Raw genomic sequence first — 18,510 nt, 5'->3', positions numbered from 1 at the left:
GATAAAAGAAACCTGTACAAAGTAGAAACACCAACACAAGGGTTCCAGATATACCCGTTCCTAGCATTATAATTTTAGTTTTGTGTTCACCTTTTAATTTTAAAACATGTTGCATCATAACATTGGCATCAATTTTGCCTTGCTGTGAGTTTATGAACATATCTAATGACTTCAGAAGGGAACTGTCAAGGGAGTCATTGAGGTAGGACAGGTTTTGTGTAGGAAATGCTTGCATGGCGTTTTCTGGCCAATAAATCAGAGGCAAGGATGAATTAACATTAGTTGTACCAGTGATTGTTGCGGGTAAATGAAAATTCGCTCCTGAGATGGAACATAACGTGCCGTTAATTATTAGCCCGCTTCCATGCAGTTCAAAATGTTGTAATGTTGTAGCTACACCGTTCTCGTAACATTGTGCAAAAATATCAGTTGGATTGCTGACTGCATATAACCAGTGATTTTCTACTTGCTCGAAAAAACGTGATGTGGAAGTTAATATATCGCGTGGGCAATTGATGGCGTCAGATTGTTCGAAAAATAATTGAGATTCACAACTATTGGCATGTAATTGGATTGCGCGAGATGGACATATAATAACTTGTTCGAATGTGCAACTATTTAATTCAGAAGTTGTCATTACCGTGCTCGTATTGGTGGTTTGGGAGATTAAAAATACTTGGTGTGTCCGGAACTGTACAAATTTATTTATTTTGCCCCACTTTACCGGAAATGAGTGTACTCTGTAACAGTCATATATACCCATTTTATCTGTAACCGGGAAAGATATACGAACTCGTATTCTTGCATTATCTGTGTCAACTAGTACTGTAGCTAAGTGGTAATACTGTGGTAAATGTTTCTTATCTGCAGGAAATATTAACTTTAGTGAATCTGGCAATTGTTTTTCAATTTTAACTAATAATGAGATGAATGTAACCGGCGATAGTAATGTGGGTGACAAATGTCCCTGTACTGCATAGTGGATGGCTTCCTTTAATTCCTCCGCTGCTAGCCGTGCATCTATCACTTGATCAGTGAGTAGCCTAAGCGATCTTGCTACTGCAAGTTTCTTATCCACAATATCGAGCCTTGTTTGTATGACCTTTAGGTCTTTATTCAGCGTAGCAGTAGTACCTAGAAGATAATCGTTTAATTCTTGGGTGAGGTTCCTGATGACCTTGGTATTAGTAAAAACTGTTTGCTCCAATCCGTTTAATCTTGTCGTGTGCCATTCTATAGTGCCTTTATTTAGTTCCGCGGTACTCTCTATGTTCTGTAATGAATTATTTAACTGATTAATATCTTCGTTATCCGCTGTACCGAAAATGGTCTTTAGTAGTTTACCTCCTGCGTCCACCCATCCACGTTTAGCTCGTTTAACGGTCTGCGGAAGTATATCTTGTAACTGACGCAACTGTCCTCTCAACTGTTCGTATGAGTACTGTAGTGTTTTAAATTCACTGGATATTTCTTCAAAAATCTCTGGTGAACTTGTCCTTTCATGTAGCGTATCAAATTCTAATTCAAGGTTCTTAAGTTCATTACGTAAGGCCCATAAATTATACTCTAATGAAATAGTCCACTTGTGATTGGTCAGAATTACAGTACCCTGTTTTACAAAAATTACACCACTCATCAACTGATTGATCTGTAGTCCGTTATTCGTATTGGTCAATAATGCAATTATGATGAGCAGTACAGTCACAATGTAGTTGTCCATTATGCTAGAGGCGTTACCTGAAAAAGCAAACAACATGGTTATGGACCTACCAACCTAGTGAAAACAAAAACAAAGAAAAGAAGGAATACATTGTTAACTACAAGATCTTCATGTTTCTACGTTCAAATTTTCTTTCTTAGAAATTAAACCATTATCATGTATTAATTATTTACATTTGTATATTATCCACAGTCTACTAAGATTCCACTAGGACATTCGTACTCTTGGTCGAAGATTGTATGGTGCCATGTCTGTATGTTGTGCTGGCGTGGCCACTCTTTTTCCTTTACGGGAACTTCCTCCACCCTTCGGAAAAGCAGACACTATTTTTGAAGGAATTACTTCTGGAGCGCCCTTAAAAGGTTTTAAACGACTTGCATGGACAATGGTAGTTCGGGTGGGCAGTTGCAATTTAACGTTGACTGGTGACGTGATCTCAATAATTTGATAAGGACCTCTGTAGTTTGTTACAAATTTCTTCGTTTTTCCTCTCGCAATATAAGGAGTTGAAACCATAACCCACTGACCTATTTTGTAATTTGGATATTTAGCTTGGGTATTACCTAATCTTTCCTGTCGTTCCAAAGCCTTTGTATTAGATTTTTGAACCTTTTTCCATACATCCTTCATCATTCGACTGAAATCTCTTACTGTTTCTCCGACTTTTCCGTTTTTCTGCCTGATTATATCAAAAGGGGACGGCATTTTTCTGCCATAGACCACTTCATAAGGTGACATGCCAGTTGCTTCATGCGTTTTGGCGTTGTATACCGACACGATTATTGGTAAATACGTATCCCAATTAGAATGTTGTTCGTTAATATAATAACTAAGCATCTTGCCAATTGTCCGATGAACTCTTTCTGTGCGCCCGTTGCACTGAGGGTGTAGCGGAGTTGTGCGTGATTTACGTATTTTTAGTAAGTGGCATAGCTGTTTCATTAGTTCAGACATAAAATTAGATCCCTGATCTGTGATAATAGCTTCAGGTATGCCAAATTTAAGTATCCAGTTGTTAACTAAAGCTTGGGCAACTGTATTTGCTTGCTGATCTGGGAGACTCACCATAGCTAGATAGCGTGAAAAGTGATCTATAATTGTAAGGACATACTTATTACCAGCAGGTGTTTTATGAAATGGCCCGTAGAGATCGATTCCGCAGATTTGAAATGGACATGAAGCTTCGGGGAGCCTCTGTAAGGGTATTTTTGAACGAGAAAGTTCAGCTCGTTGTGCGCACGCAATGCAATTACGAACGTACTGCGCAACATCCTGCTTTCTGGTTTGCCACCAAAATCGCTCTGCTACACGTCTTTCGGTTGTCCGCTGTCCACCGTGTCCTGCAAGGATATGATCGTGGGCCTCTGCCATTATTTCTTGTCTAAGGTGTTGGGGAACAACAGTTCGCGGTCCAAGTTTTGTTTTACGGCATAATACACCATCTTCAAAGCAAAATTGTTTTTGAGTTGCGTATTTTTTGCATTCTGTATCCTCATCTTGTGCCTTTCTCCAGTCCTCAGTATCTCGGCCTGTTGCTTCCAAAAGTGCTATTTTCCGACTTAGACAATCTGCATTCGTGTGTTTTTTGCCTGGTTTATGGATAACTTCGAAATCCATTTCGGAAAGACATAGGGCCCAACGGGTAAGACGACTAGATGGATCCTTTAACCCAAGCAACCATTTTAAAGCTGCGTGGTCTGTAATGACCTTGAATTTCCTACCATACAAGTAGCATTTAAAGTATTTGATGCCATAAATAACACTTAACAATTCTTTCTCCGTTGTGGAATAATTTCTTTCTGCTGTTGTTAGTTGTCTCGAAGCGTAGGCTATGGGGTGTTCCGCGCCATTAATATTGTGACTCAAAACAACTCCTACTGAATGACCACTTGCATCACAGGATAAAATAAATTCTTTATTATAATCTGGGTAGGCTAATACTGGACTGTGTGTTAACTTATCTTTAAGGGTTTGAAATGCTGATTCACAATCTTCAGACCAATGAAATTTTGCACCCTTTTTCAATAATTGGGTTAAGGGTCGGGCAATTTCAGCGAAATTTTGAACATATTTTCGGTAGTACGATGCGAGACCAATGAAACTTTGTACCTCCTTAACGCGTTGTGGTGTTGGGAAGTCCTTAACTGCCGAAATTAATCGAGGATCTGTTTTAATTCCTTTTTCACTAATGACATGCCCTAGGTATGTAACCTCTGTCAATGCAAAAGTACATTTTTCCATATTTAATGTTAATTTAGCTTTTCTAAGTCTCTGAAAAACATTACGCAGACGCACAGCATGTTCATTAATGTCTTTGGAGAATACAATAATATCGTCGAGGTATACACAACATTGCTGAGTTTTGAGTCCTCGCAATACTCCATCGAGTAGTCTTTGAAAAGTTGCTGGTGCATTTTTCAAACCGAAAGGCATTCTTTTAAATTGCCAGTGGCCTCCAGGGGTAGAAAATGCTGTTTTATGCCTATCTTCAGGGGCAACTTCCAATTGATGATATCCGCTACGTAGATCGATTGTTGAAAAGTATTTACTGTTACCCAAACTGTCAATGATATCTGTAATGTTTGGAAGAGGATAAACATCTGAGATAGTTTGTTTGTTAAGGTGTCTGTAGTCACAACAAAATCTATATCGTTTCGTACCGTCGGGAGACTTCTTTGGAATAATTACGATATTTGAATTATAAGGCGAATCAGAATATTCTATAATTCCATCTTTTAGATGCTGTTCTATAAATTCATCCAGTACTGGCTGTAAGTGATGCGCAACTCTATAAGGCTTCCTATAAACTGGGGGGCTATTTCCTGTTGGGATCCTATGCTGTGTGATATCTGTTGCTGGCAGTGGACCTTCTGCATTAAATAAATCTTGAAACTCAACTAAAACTGCTTCTATCGTGTCTCTATCCTTTCCTTGCAAATGCTCAATCTTCTGGCGTAATGCGGTTTTATAGGCGTCTGGTTTCTGACCATCATTAATATCTGACCAAATGAAATCTTCTTCTTCAAAAGTACTGACTGTAGCTATTAATATTCCCTTATGCAACTCTTTGTCCTCCACTCCGAAATTGTCAATATGTACCGGTACTTTTCTTTCTCCCTCAACGTCTTGAACCCGTACAACACTTCTACGTACAAAACAATGTGATACATCTAATTCCTCATTTTCCTCTAAAGGCTCTATTAGACACACTGTATCTGTAGGTACTTCGGGGTCAACGGCCATCCAGAAAAGTTTTCCTGAGCCAGATGGTATCTGATCCCGCGAATCAACCTTCAAGGACGTTGCACGCAGTGTAGTTGATTTCGCCTTCCGGTTAGGGAAATCTTGCGGCAGAGGGCCCTTTGCAGCGGTGTCACCTAGCTGAAACACTATTCCGCTAAGTTCTACAGTTTGCTGTCTGAGGTCAATTTTAGCGTGATGTTTATTCAGGAAATCCAGTCCTAGGATCGCGTCGTACCCGTCAGTTACCTTTGTTACCACTTCTACATCTTCCTTAAATTGTACACCGTGAATATAGAAAATCAGTGATGTACATCCTAATGACTTCACTGTACCTCCTCCTACTCCACTCAATCTATACCTTGGAGGGTCATATTTCTTTTCTCCAATACATTCATTACTTACTATTGATACGTTTGCGCCTGTATCCACTAGTATCCTTGCCTCTTTATCCTGTATGGTAGCAGATAACCAGCATTCCGCCTTCACATTAGCCTTAATGGCATGAAATTTTATTGGGAACGCCTGGCGGCGGTTCCGACATTCCCGTTGGAGTTTAACTGATTTCTATTTCCAAAAACTTTCTTAGACCTGCATTCCTTGAATGTGTGACCTATTCTTTGACAATTAGTGCATTGAGGTTGTCTGCAATTGTTTGCTATATGGCCCTGTCGATCGCACCTAAAACATCGTACTCCTGCTGAAAATACATTTCGCTTCTCCTTGTATCTCGTGGCAACGTCAATTTCTTCAAAAGCCGTCGCCACAGATACAGCTTCCGCTAAATTTTTAGGAAACTCTGCCCTGACACGACGGGACGTTTCAGGAGGTAACCCACGTAAAAATGTATCCAGAGCTCTATTTTCTGCCTCTTGTAAAATAACTGTATTTGCTTCATCACTAGTTGTCAACTGATAGGTGTTAATATTAACTTTTCTAATCCTATCGACAAAACTTTCTAACGACTCGTTTTGCCTCTGAGTGATAGTGTTTAACTGTTCCCTATAAAATCTACAGCTGTTCTGTTTTTGAAAACGTTTAAGCAATCCTTTCTTCAATTCCTCAAATGTTGGAGCATTCCGTAATTCTTCATGGTATAAGACGTGTGCTTTAGCCTCTCCTGTCAATCTTAACTTTGTCATTTGTAACAGCTGTTCATCTGACCATGATCCTAACTTTGCAGCTGCTACTAAATCATCAAAAAAGGCTGTTACGTCCTCGCCAGGTTTACCTGAAAAAGGAGTTACTAAGGCTGCTGCTGAGGAATCTAGGGTGGGAGGGATTGAACTGGTTTGCCTAACCTCACTCAACTGTTTAAATAATGCATTATTATCACTTTTAAGCTGTTCTATCTGATTAACTAAGATCTGAATAGCTTCCTCAGTAGAAACCGCTTGTGGTGCTGACTCTGACTTTGTACGATTTCGTGTCATCATTTTACAAACTATTAGTTACACAATATTACCACACTGAATGAAAAAGATGTTTAAATATTTTCGACAAACTCTTAAAATTATGAGAGAGAATACGCATCTAAATAAAGAAAATATTACGACTGCTATGCAAACCCCTATCCTTTCACACATTAAACAATCCTAACTGTGGACCTTTAGTGACTGTCATTCACACCTCATATTGAGCCAAGGGTTTTTTCTCTGACACCAAATGTAACAACTATAACGGCTTCTGATACGAAATGTAACAGTTGTGTTACTAAATGTGACACTTCTGTCACCGAATGTAACTGGGTTTTCTCTTTTGATGCTATCAATTGTCAGGATGAGCATTCTAAAGCATTCTGTCAGGGTGAAAATATTAAATAAATTAACTTTTCTCTCTTAACAACATGTGGGCAGGGTGGGTTCTTCCTTGGCTCGGGTATGAGGTCGAATGAAACATCATTTTTACATAAGAATAACTTTTATTGAAGATTTGTACAACTGTATCTTACGGAATATTCTGGTTCGGAGAGCGGCAGCTGTGTCGTTTGTGAAGTCTTCTGCTGCGGCAGCGGCAGCGGCGGCGGCGGCGGCGGCGTCTGATTACGCGTAGCGGTGTGTATCTCGTGTCGGAGTCTCGCCCAGCTGACGGGAGACGCGTAGCGCGAGGTGGACGGTTTAATTATTGCGAGCGAAGTCGTGCATCGGATGATACCTTGGGTGTGGCGTCCCAGTGTTTCTCTTCTCTATGCGGCCGCGTGTGTTGTGCGTCGACCAGCGGAGCGGCGCGGCGGGGGAAGGCCAGTGTCCCGGACTCGAACCACGGACTCCCGCTTGCCAGTCTTCGGCTGTCAGGTCTTCATCCCAGCTCACAGGTGACTGCTGATGTGAGGCCGTCTCCCTCCCGTCCTCACGAGTCACCCGGGTACGTAAAAATCAGACTTCAAATGCCTTTTAACTTCTGTCTTCTGGCGCCGCGGCTACTGCTTGCTATTCCATTACAGCGGCGGACTTGGTGCGTCTGTGCATGATGCCGTCTCTTCTTGCATGACGGTCTTCAGCACCGAAACTGACTGAAAACTTCTTCGTCTTCGTCTGTCTTCATCTGACTTCATCTGACTTCATCTGTCTGGCCCACTGCGTCTCGCGTATTTATTCACTTCAGTTTACTGGAGGTGAACGACTTCACGGTCATTGCCTCGTCTGTCACGTTGAAAAGCTTCTCGAAGAATCTTCTTAACGTCGGTCGTTGGCTCTTGGAATGTAGGTGAGGGCCTTTGATCACATGTGACGACTGAGAAACACGTGAGCCGGTCATTGCCTCTTCTGTCACGTTGAAAAGCTTCTCGAAGAATCTTCTTAACGTCGGTCATTGGCTCTTGGGATGTAGGCGAGGGCCTTTGCTCACATACGACAACTGAGAAACACGTGAGCCGGTCGGGCGATGCCCTGACGGCTGAATCGACAGCGCCCGCTTATGTGGAAGTCGCTGACTTCACGGTCATTGTTTCTTCTGTTCTGCTGTTCGGCCTGCTGCTTGCGAGTATGTAACTCTCTAAACTAAACCAAGTTTTTCATCTATATTCTAAATTCTAGTTCACTTTGATTTCACTAATTTATTTACTTAAGTACCACTCAACAATACTGCATTGTGCATACAGCAACAGTGTGCTCTTTAACTTTTGACAAGTAATGCAAAATTCCAGTAACATTTATTTCCTTGGTGACTCATGATCCTAAGGTAATAATACTCATTCATATCTATAATATATTTTTTGACTTAAATTTGCAACACTTATTTGTACTTACCAAGTTACTAATTTTATGCCATCTTTGGGTATACATAGTAACCATTTCTCATTGTAATTCTTGCTGTGAAATAAAGTCCCTTGTACAGTTTCCACTAGTCACTGGTGATCATATTGTCTTGTTGTCAGTTATTAATATAAATGCTCCCTGCATTGTAACAGAAAGCTCTTGCATCTTTTTCACATCTATAAACGTTTAAAAAAGGAATTTCAAAGTTTTCTCTTTCTTTTACATCTCAGTTTGACATTATGCCCTACAGGTAGCATAGATAGACAGTCTGGTACAGTACTGCTACTGTACACTGTGTAGTAGGAACAACTCTATTTAAAATCGAAGTAGTGATGGGGAGGGATCTCAAGGCATGCCATCACACCCATGCTGCCCATGGTACCTCACCCACACTTACATTCTGCTTAGAAACTGAAAAATAAAGAGATGCACATACATCTTCCTAGCAGTGGATACTTGGGTGGTGGCTCCAATGCCAAAAAAAGAAGTTCAAGTACTACACCTGTAAAATTCACTTCAAAATTTTGTGGATAATCACTGGCAGTCATCAAATCAGCCACTGAACTGTCAAATATGCAAACTTACATGTGCCAGGCATACAGCAGCAACAGTTGAGAATGAGACATGGATGTACTAATTTAGAAGTCTAATCATAGCGTCAAAAACATGGCAGATATATATGACAGAGAAGTATGATATTTTTTATGAGAATAATGGTCAATACCCTTCTTGTACAACACATCTGGAGATAAAAAACTGAACTGATATCTCCAGCAGAATGCAGCACCAACTGATGGCAGATGACTAAAATCCGATACAGCACAGACTCTACCACCATCTAGTGGAAGGAATGTGAAGGCTATACCTCAGGAGTGAAAGCAGATGTGGCCTGCAGCTTTTTCTTATGCTGCAATAACATCTAACGTCCTGTATGAATTGTAAATGGAGCCAACTGACATATACAGCAAATCACTGTATTTTCATGTCATAGATTGAGTTCTCCATAGTGATCCATTTTGCAAAGAACATATCACACAATCGAAAAATAAAGGTATCACGGTACAGCACACATACAATACCTATATACATATTTAACTCCTCATCCTTATCGTGAACTTCACTTTCTGTGGCGATCAATAATGTGTTGTATAGGCTACACATGTTTGTGACACTTGGACACTTTAAATATACACATTGTGTTGGGTCTTGAGATGTCAACTTCATCATATCACACTCAGACATATCGATAATGAATGCATTGTTGCTGTGAAGATAATAATGCATTGAGAGAATGGATTATACGCAGCTGTCACACCGTCCTCGATGGATTTTTGCTTGCTGCACAATTTATACCACTCCATATCACTGTAAATCACTGAACATTCCCCATTTTCTCTATAACTTCAAAGTCTATGTCAGGTACTACACCAACATTAACATGCTTTGGTGCATTGGCTGTCAGTTGATAAGTAGTATTGAACAAGAACACTCTTTAACAACTTAGCCGATGCTTTATGAGCAGTGCAACTGTTGGACATAGTGATAGCTGTAAGTCTGGAAACAATTCCATGTCCTACTCTGTTATATTTGGTACCACAGCAGAGATCTTTTCTGCCACTGACTTGGGGGTGGAGGTGATGGACATAGTGGAAACTCAAAGTCTGGAAAGAATTTGCCATGCTGCCTTGATTTCCACTTCAGCATATCACGATCTGCATCAGGGAACTTTTTTGGATGCTGACTTGATTTCTGCATCTGCTGCTGATAAAACATATTTGATTTACAGTCACGTTTGTTGGGAGCTGCATCACAGAGTGTGTCTGCATGTCAGCTTGATATATACTGCTGCTGTTCAACTATATCAGGCACTGAATTGTCTGCACCATGGAGATGTTGAACTGAGAAAGACAGAAGAAAACCATGAGAAACTCATATATCCTCACACATAACAAATAATAAACATTGAGAGTGAGCAATGGTTTAACACTTACAATCAAGTGCGCTAGACAGTTTCTTCTGGTTCAAGGTGGTAGATTCATAATTATCAGCCTTTCACTATGGAGTTTGTGGCATAAGTGATGGGTTCACTAGATTGCTAGTAAGCCTGAATGCCACGAATGAGTGGTGGGGAATGAACAACTACTGCACCTTAGGACTGGAACAACTATTTTGGATTGCACAAATATTCCTGGGTCAGGTATCTTGAGTGAAAGGTAGTCAAAGACGTCATGGATTCTAAACACAGAAATATACTAGTTAGTACCTGTAGGACAGTGTCATAAGTATACTGTTACCCTGGTCGGTGGTTTAATGCACTGGAATGTCACATATGAATAATACGCTAGAAATTCGTTGGAGAGACTTCTGAAGTGATCTAATGGATGGGCTCTATAACAGTTCCATAACATCTGTACACATAATATATTTTACACACTGGATGGATTCGCTGATATGTGTCAGGCTTTTTAAAATGAATTCACTGTATGGTATTATCAAGGCTGATGTATATTTTCACTGTTCCTGGGTGGGTTTCGTCTCTGTCGATATCAAATTTCCGTCACACCAAGGTGGATATACAATTAAAATCGGTGTTAGTTAAAAAATAATACTCACCCCTCAAAAGAGTTTGTGGGTCACTGCAGTACTTCTGGCTGAGAATCCTTGGCAACTAGTTGGGAACCTACTGCAATCTGAATTCACTTCAAGATCTACTGCTTGCATCTATGGAGTCTACTATTGGTACTTCTACTACCACTAAAATCACTAGTACTATACCAACTGAACCACAATGACCCACATATCTATATGAACTATGTAGCACATTTTCCTGTACAAGCACACTTACAAATCATCAGAAATGAGGGGTGTGATGTGTGGGTGGTATGTGATGTGTAGTTTGCTTGGTGAGTGTTGTGTGTGCTGTGTGAGTTGGGTTAGGTGTGAAATGCACAATTTATGGTGTGTGTGGTGTGTCATATAGGTGGTTAGTCATATGTTGTGTGTTGTATGGTGTGGTATGGTATGGCCTGGTGCAGTGTTTCCTGTGTTGTGTATGATGTTGAGTGGTGTGTGGTGAGGTATGGTGTAGTATATAGTGTGTGGGATGTATGATTATGTTGTATGTGGTGGTTGCTGTGTTTGTTATCTGATATGTGGTGTGTGATGGTGTTTGATGTGTGTAGTGTATGACATGTACTGTATGTGGTGGGTGTCATGTATGTTGTATGATTTATGTTGGGTGTATGATATGTGACTTCTGATGCATGTGGTGTGAGATGTATGTGGTTTGTCGTCTGTGGTATGGTGTGTGATGTCCTCTGTGATGTGTTGTCTGTAGTGTGCTCTGGCACTTGGTGAGTCATGTGCTTTTTTGTGTTTGGTGTGATGTGGTATTGTGTATGATGTACCTTGTGGTATGTTGTGCTATTTGTGTTTGGTGTGTGTTGTGGTGTGTGTTTTCTGGCATGTGTGTTGAGGTATGATGAGATGAGTGTGGTGTTCAAGACTTTGATGTTGCTTGACCTAAGCCTCACAACTTAGAAAAGTGGCTATGTATGCTCTGCAAACCTTCATACAACGAATTGCAGAGTATATGTTATTTCACTGCTAGTCATTCCCTTCCCTATTCCACTCACAAATTGGGCACTGCGATAATAATTATGTGTCTCTGTACATTAAGTGTTCTATGTCAGTTAATTTTCAAATGTTCAAGTGTGGTGAACCTGTGTGACTTATAATTTGCAAGATGGATCGCTGTGGAGAGATTCAGTCTGTAATGGATGTCTCTTAAACTGCTCTTCGATTATATTTTCAGTGTGCGCTTGAATATAAAGTTAGTGTTCCTGACTTGTGGTCAGTATTAAATACTGTCCTGAGACGTTACCACATGTGCAAATATGGAATATCATGTCAGGTTTATGACTGGATTGAACAGAGGACCTGTATTCATCAAAATCTGTGTGAATCTCCCCAGTTCCTAGTTGTGGTTTTGGACCTGTAGCACAGTTTTAATCTGCCAGGAAGTTTCATATCAGCGCACACTCCGCTGCAGAGTGAAAATCTCATTCTGGAAACCTCCCCCAGGCTGTGGCTAAGCCATGTCTCCGCAGTATCCTTTCTTTCAGGAGTGCTAGTTCTGCAAGGTTCGCAGGAGAGCTTCCGTAAAGTTTGGAAGGTAGGAGACGAGGTACTGGCAGAAGTAAAGCTGTGGGACCGGGCGTGAGTCGTGCTTCGGTAGCTCAGATGGTAGAGCACTTGCCCGCGAAAGGCAAAGGTCCCGAGTTCGAGTCTCGGTCGGGCACACAGATTTAATCTGCCAGGAAGTTTCATAAATTAAACCGCTCCGTTTCCGCATTACGACAACGGCTGCACTGTTTTCCATGTTCCGTCCCTCCCCCCCCCCCCCTTCCTATTCATACGTAATATGTTAAGTTTATTTATGTTGAGGTCCACTTGAAGTCCGCTACATCCTCGTTCCTCTGCTGATATTCTTGCATTTGCAGACAGTCTATTTGTATTGCAATTTCGTCCGCAACGTCCTTACGGAGCTTCCAGAATTATCACCGAAGGTTATTTATACGGGGGGGGGGGGGGAGGAGTGAGAAGTTCCCGTACCCCTAGTATCGAATCATAATTAATTTGATTTGTTGTACCACAAGTACTTACTTACGTGTTAAGTGTGCGGTATGTAAGTGTGTTCCCCACCACGCAGTAAACACATTTCCATACACTTCCATGTTGTTCTTGACTTATTTTTAGGCATGTCGCTGTTCTAGTGCAAAATGCATCCTCAACAGCATTGGCCAGTTCTCTGTTTGTAGTATAACGACGCGCAGATACACGCAACTTAATGACTTCCCATTACGATTTGTTGGGTATGGTGAAGTCAGGACATGTTGGCGGCCATTTCAAGGAAGCTGGTGTTGCTGATGAACTACGAACTATCCACAGTCCTGGAAAGCGTTCATTTAGGAAATCGCGCACAGCAATAGCGTAGTGACGAGGTACTCCGTCTTGCTGTTGCCATGTGCGTTCTGTGAGGCCCCTTACCTGGGGCTGAGGTATTAACTACATGTGTAAATAATCTGCGCCATTCACAGTCCCCATTCACAGTCCCTCCAAAAAAGTATGGTTATCGCTGCCCATATCATTACGTGAGGCGAGTTCCTTTCTAACTCGATTGTGTAATGTGATGTCTCCTTGGCCCAAAGGACAATAATTTCTAGCAGGTGAGCTGCGATAAATGACACATTTATCTGAAGACATAATGGTGGTACGGTTCACTGCATTTGGAAATTGAGTTAAGGAGGTATGTAACGGAAAATGTAAACATTTATTTGAAAAATCATTACAGCCATATTTATTAATGTACAAATCTAAAATGTTCCATGTGTAGAGAAAAAGAGCTTGTTTTAACGGAAAATACAATAAAATATATAGGATTAGTAGGATTAATATATTGACTGAAATTTTTAATTTTTAATTTTCTTTTTTATAAAAAGCCATAACTCAAATTCTAATCATGCAATTAATCTGAAAATTTTATTAATTTTATTAATCTATGGCACAAATTGTGTCATGTACAGAATTTTTAATTTTGCATATCAAAACTGAACTATTTTTTTCTACGTACAATCATCTAAAAATCAGAATGTAATTGCAGGACCTCGTATTTTTTAGTTCCAGCAAGACGTTGTGAACATTTCCTGAAAATTTCACAGCAATAGCGCATATACTGTGTGAGAAAAGTCTTCTAATAACGAAAAAATTGAAAACAGAGAAAATGAGGTTCAAAGATTTTCTTCTCATACTTCTACATGTAATAAGTTTACCTCAGTTTTAATATTCTCCGTACTGCTACTCCTCATCCTCAGGGTTTTCTTTTCTCTCCTCTTCGAATCTGCCTGCCCTATATCTGCAGGCAAGACACTGAACTGTTAGCGTTCTGCCGGCCGCGGTGGTCTAGCGGTTCTGGCGCTGCAGTCCGGAACCGCGGGACTGCTACGGTCGCAGGTTCGAATCCTGCCTCGGGCATGGGTGTGTGTGATGTCCTTAGGTTAGTTAGGTTTAAGTAGTTCTAAGTTCTAGGGGACTTATGACCTAAGATGTTGAGTCCCATAGTGCTCAGAGCCATTTTTTTGTTAGCGTTCTTAACCCTGCTCTCGTCGATAGTGTAAAATGCTTTTGTTGTAAACAGACCAGGATCTACACCAACTCTCTTCAGTACTTCAATTCTGCCATTATTTCCGTTATTGTAACATAAATGGCATCATAGACACCTATTTTGAGTACTTCAAGTCAACTGAATGTTCTTTTTGAGCATCTAATCCAAAGTAAATTATTGAGGCTTTCATTGGCATTTTGTGTCTTTCCGTGAAGACACTTCCTCAATAAATCAGGGTTTGCAAGAAACCTGAATGTGGGCCTAATTGCATTCATAACAGGTTCTGGTAATGAGTGCTTATATGAATACGTCTCATTTCTGTTGTTGAATTTATACCAATTGTCTTTCGGACACAGATTATGCACTGGTGTTTGGACAGTCTGTGCAAAAAAAATTGACCACATAGCACACCTCATTGCCTCAAAATTATGTGTGTTTTTCCTGATAGCTCTCCCATAAAATAACTGAAGAGAGTCCATTTCTTTCAGAGTAAGCCTGCCTTTCTCCTAGTGGTTTTCCATCCTCAAGTACTTCACCTTTTTTCCCTTTCAACAAGTGACGAAGCCTACCACCAAGCCTGTTTTGGATGTGGCCAACACATTCCAACTTTTCTATTGTTGTATTGTACGGATTTTTATCTGTTACAGCTCTGAAGGAAGGGGAGTCCCAACCACCAAGGTATTTAGTACATCTAACACCACATTGGTCCACAGATCTGGAGAACATCCTCACAACTGCAGCGGCCTCCATGCCCCCACTTGGGCCACTATAATTTTTAGAGAACGTTACTGCATGCTTTTCTTGCAGCAGTTTCTCAGTGTCTTCATTGTTGGACATTTTCCTTGTTGCACACTGGTAGCAGTATTTAGACATAATTTCTACATCTAAAACTTTACCTGAGTCAATTCCAATAATAGATGCAACTCCATACAGAGATGTGTGACCGCTTTTCATCCAGGTCCCATCTACAGACACACACAGGTCCGTAACGTTTGTAGGAGATTCACTGTCATGAATATCTACTCCAGGATCTATTTCTTTTTGGTTTATTTCCACCAAATCCTCCACTGCTTTCTTCATAGAAACTTTGGCGGTATCGCATACAGCATCAGACATTTCTTTATTTATCTTTTCAAACTTTGCACAAAGTGTAGGCATGTTCAGAAAACCATACAATAAGTTATCTCCTTCCCTGTCCTGTCCGAGGCATCTCAGAGCATATGCTGACCTAAAATTGCTTTCATAGATAGCAGTGTCAGTTTTTTGGAGGAGGAAAATGAAAATTCATAGGCACACGAATTACGAAGTGGTTTAAAATCACAAGGTATTCCCATTCTTCTTTCTTCAACAACAATCATGCATTCCGTATTTTTACAGATATGAAAATGAAAACTTTACAGCCTGGCAAAGAAGCTCTAAATCAGTAAGTCTTAATCTAGTGGAATTCATATCTACATCATTCACGCGGCTCTACAATCCTCCTGTCCCAAGTTTCGATGCTGAAGCTGAGAGCTTATGTTCTCCATTTCGAGCTGCTTCCTCTTTTTCGTTGGTAAACCGATTTCCATGAGACCTCCGTTTCCTAAATACAGTTTTTTAACCACCCATTATGCATAAATCTTGACTTCCACGTAAAGGTTAGCTAAGTCAACCTTCAACCTACTAATACGTGTTACCTAATATTTGTTAGTATTGTGATAACAAAAATAAACCACATGGAAGAAATTTTCAGGCAAAGATATAGATGTTAGCCAGAGATGTACAGTGTGAGTCACTAGCTATTGGCACCTAGAGTAAGTCTGAAAGTATGATAGCTGAAAAATGTGTGGGACAAATATTGCATGGGACAACGGGGGCCATAATATGACGTTGGTTTTTTTGCTCCTAGATGGGGTCACGTCAGAGATATGAAGGTCAACTATGTTTTATTAAATGGCATGCTATAATTTGGTACTTATTTTCTGATAGCGGCTATCGATACGAATCCAATGATGTGTAACAGTAAGGTCTTTGAAGGTCAACGAAGATAAAAAAGGCGGCATGAACGTCCATTTACAGAAGGTATTCGAAGTGATGAGCACTCGTATCAATGCGGTGCTGCTATCTTCTTATCATGGACTGAGTGGTATTCCTTATCACTTCAGCACTTATCAGACCACATGCTCTGACAATTCTCTCTCATATATCGTGCAAATAGTAAACATTCGCTGAATACGGCGTATCCATCTAAGGTGCCATTGTCATGTAAACACCATTTGACGCTTTCGCAATACAACACTAATAGGAACGGCAAGACTAGTATCGTCGAATCAAGCGAATGTGAATTATGTATTCCTTCGAAAAACAAGTCGACATGCTTTTCATTTATGGAGAATGCCAACGAAATTGAGTGAGAGCTAGAGACTTATACGCTGAAAGATATCCTCAACGTACACACCCAACATGTCGCACAGTTAAATATGTGTATGATAAATTGAGAACAACTGGATCTTTCACGCATCGGAAATATATCCAGCAAAGGAAAGTTACTAACGAGGAAAGCAAGATTGGTACTCTCGACACTGTGGTTCGAGATCCTTGTGTTAGTTCGGGTCATATCGAAAGGGAATCTGTCATGAGCCAGAGTAGTGTTGTTCGTGTTCTGCATCACCATAAATATCATCCTTACCACATCAGTCTCCACCAAGAATTAACTGGCACGGATTGTATGCATTGCATTGAATTCTGCAATGGGCTCAACTTCAGATTCAGAGGGATGACACATTTATTAATTTGATTTTATTGATTTACGAGGCTTCTTTCACGAACCATGGAAATCTTAAATTGCGTGTCATGCATTATTGGGCAACTGAAAATCCACGTTGGCTGCGGCAAATTGCACACCATAAACCGTGGTTAGGGAATGTTTGTTGTCGGATTCTGGAGGACAGAATAATAGGCCCCTATTTCATCGAAGAAAATTTTAATGGTAGGAAGTACACCACATTCCTGCAAGAAAAATTAGATCTGTAATTGGAAGAAATATCTTTAGAAACAAGGAACAGAATGTGGTATCAACACAATGGGCTGATGGCTAGAAATGAGTTGCAGAGACAATTCCCAAATCGTTGTATTTGACGCGGAGGAGATGTGTCGTGGCCGGCTTTTTTCTTGTGGGGATTCGTAAAAGACATTGTTTATAAAGACGTTCCAACTACATCTGAAGATATGCAAGAGAGAACTGTCAGAGCACGTACTTGGATTAGTGCCGATGTGATAAGGAATACCACTCAATCCATGATAAGAGGGTTGCAGCACTGCATCGATACCATTATGTCCGTCCCTGGTAGCTGAGTAGTCAGTGCGACGGAATGTCAATCCTAACAGCCCGGGTTCAGTTCCCGTCTGGGTCGGAGATTTTCTACGCTCAGGCACTGGGTGTTGTGTTGTCCTTATCCTCATCCTTTCATCCCCATCGACATGCAAGTCGCCGAAGTGGCTCCAGCTCGAAAGACTTGCACCAGGCGAACGGTCTACCCGACGGGAGGCCCTAGCCACACGCATTTGCATTTGTTGATACCAATACTCATCACTTCGAACACCTTCTGTAAATGGGCGTTCATGTCTCCTTTTTGACCTTCGTTGACCTTCAAAGATATTACTGTTTTACATCATTGGATTCGTCTCGATAGCCGATATCAGAAAATAAGTACCAAATTATAGCATCACATTAAAAAAAAAAAAAGTTGACTTTCATGTCTCTGAAGCGACCCCACCTAGCAACAAAAAACCAATGTCATATTATGGCCCCCATTGTCCCATGCAAGTTTTATCCCACAATCTTTTCAGCTCCTATCATACTTTCGGAACTATTCTTGGTGGTAATAATTAGTGACTCACCCCATAGATATGAAACCTTCACGGGTGATCAGCCGAGTGGCGTCGTCTTCTAGTCGCAACGTTTAAAAAATGGACTGCGATCCATCATCTTCAGGCGAAGTATCGGGATGCTACTGCTGCTTTCATCTGATACTTTCCCCTCTTTGGGGAAGTGTGAGGGGGAGTTTGTAGCCTTTCGGCTTTTACTCCCCTGTGTACATGTGTGTGTGATTTTTCTATAGTTTTTTGGTGTCTGTGATATTTGATGATTG

The sequence above is a fragment of the Schistocerca nitens genome, chromosome 4, assembly GCF_023898315.1.
Source record: "Schistocerca nitens isolate TAMUIC-IGC-003100 chromosome 4, iqSchNite1.1, whole genome shotgun sequence".
Lineage (NCBI taxonomy): Eukaryota > Metazoa > Arthropoda > Insecta > Orthoptera > Acrididae > Schistocerca > Schistocerca nitens.
The sequence above is the reverse complement of the archived record's forward strand: the minus strand, read 5'-3'. Positions refer to the sequence as shown.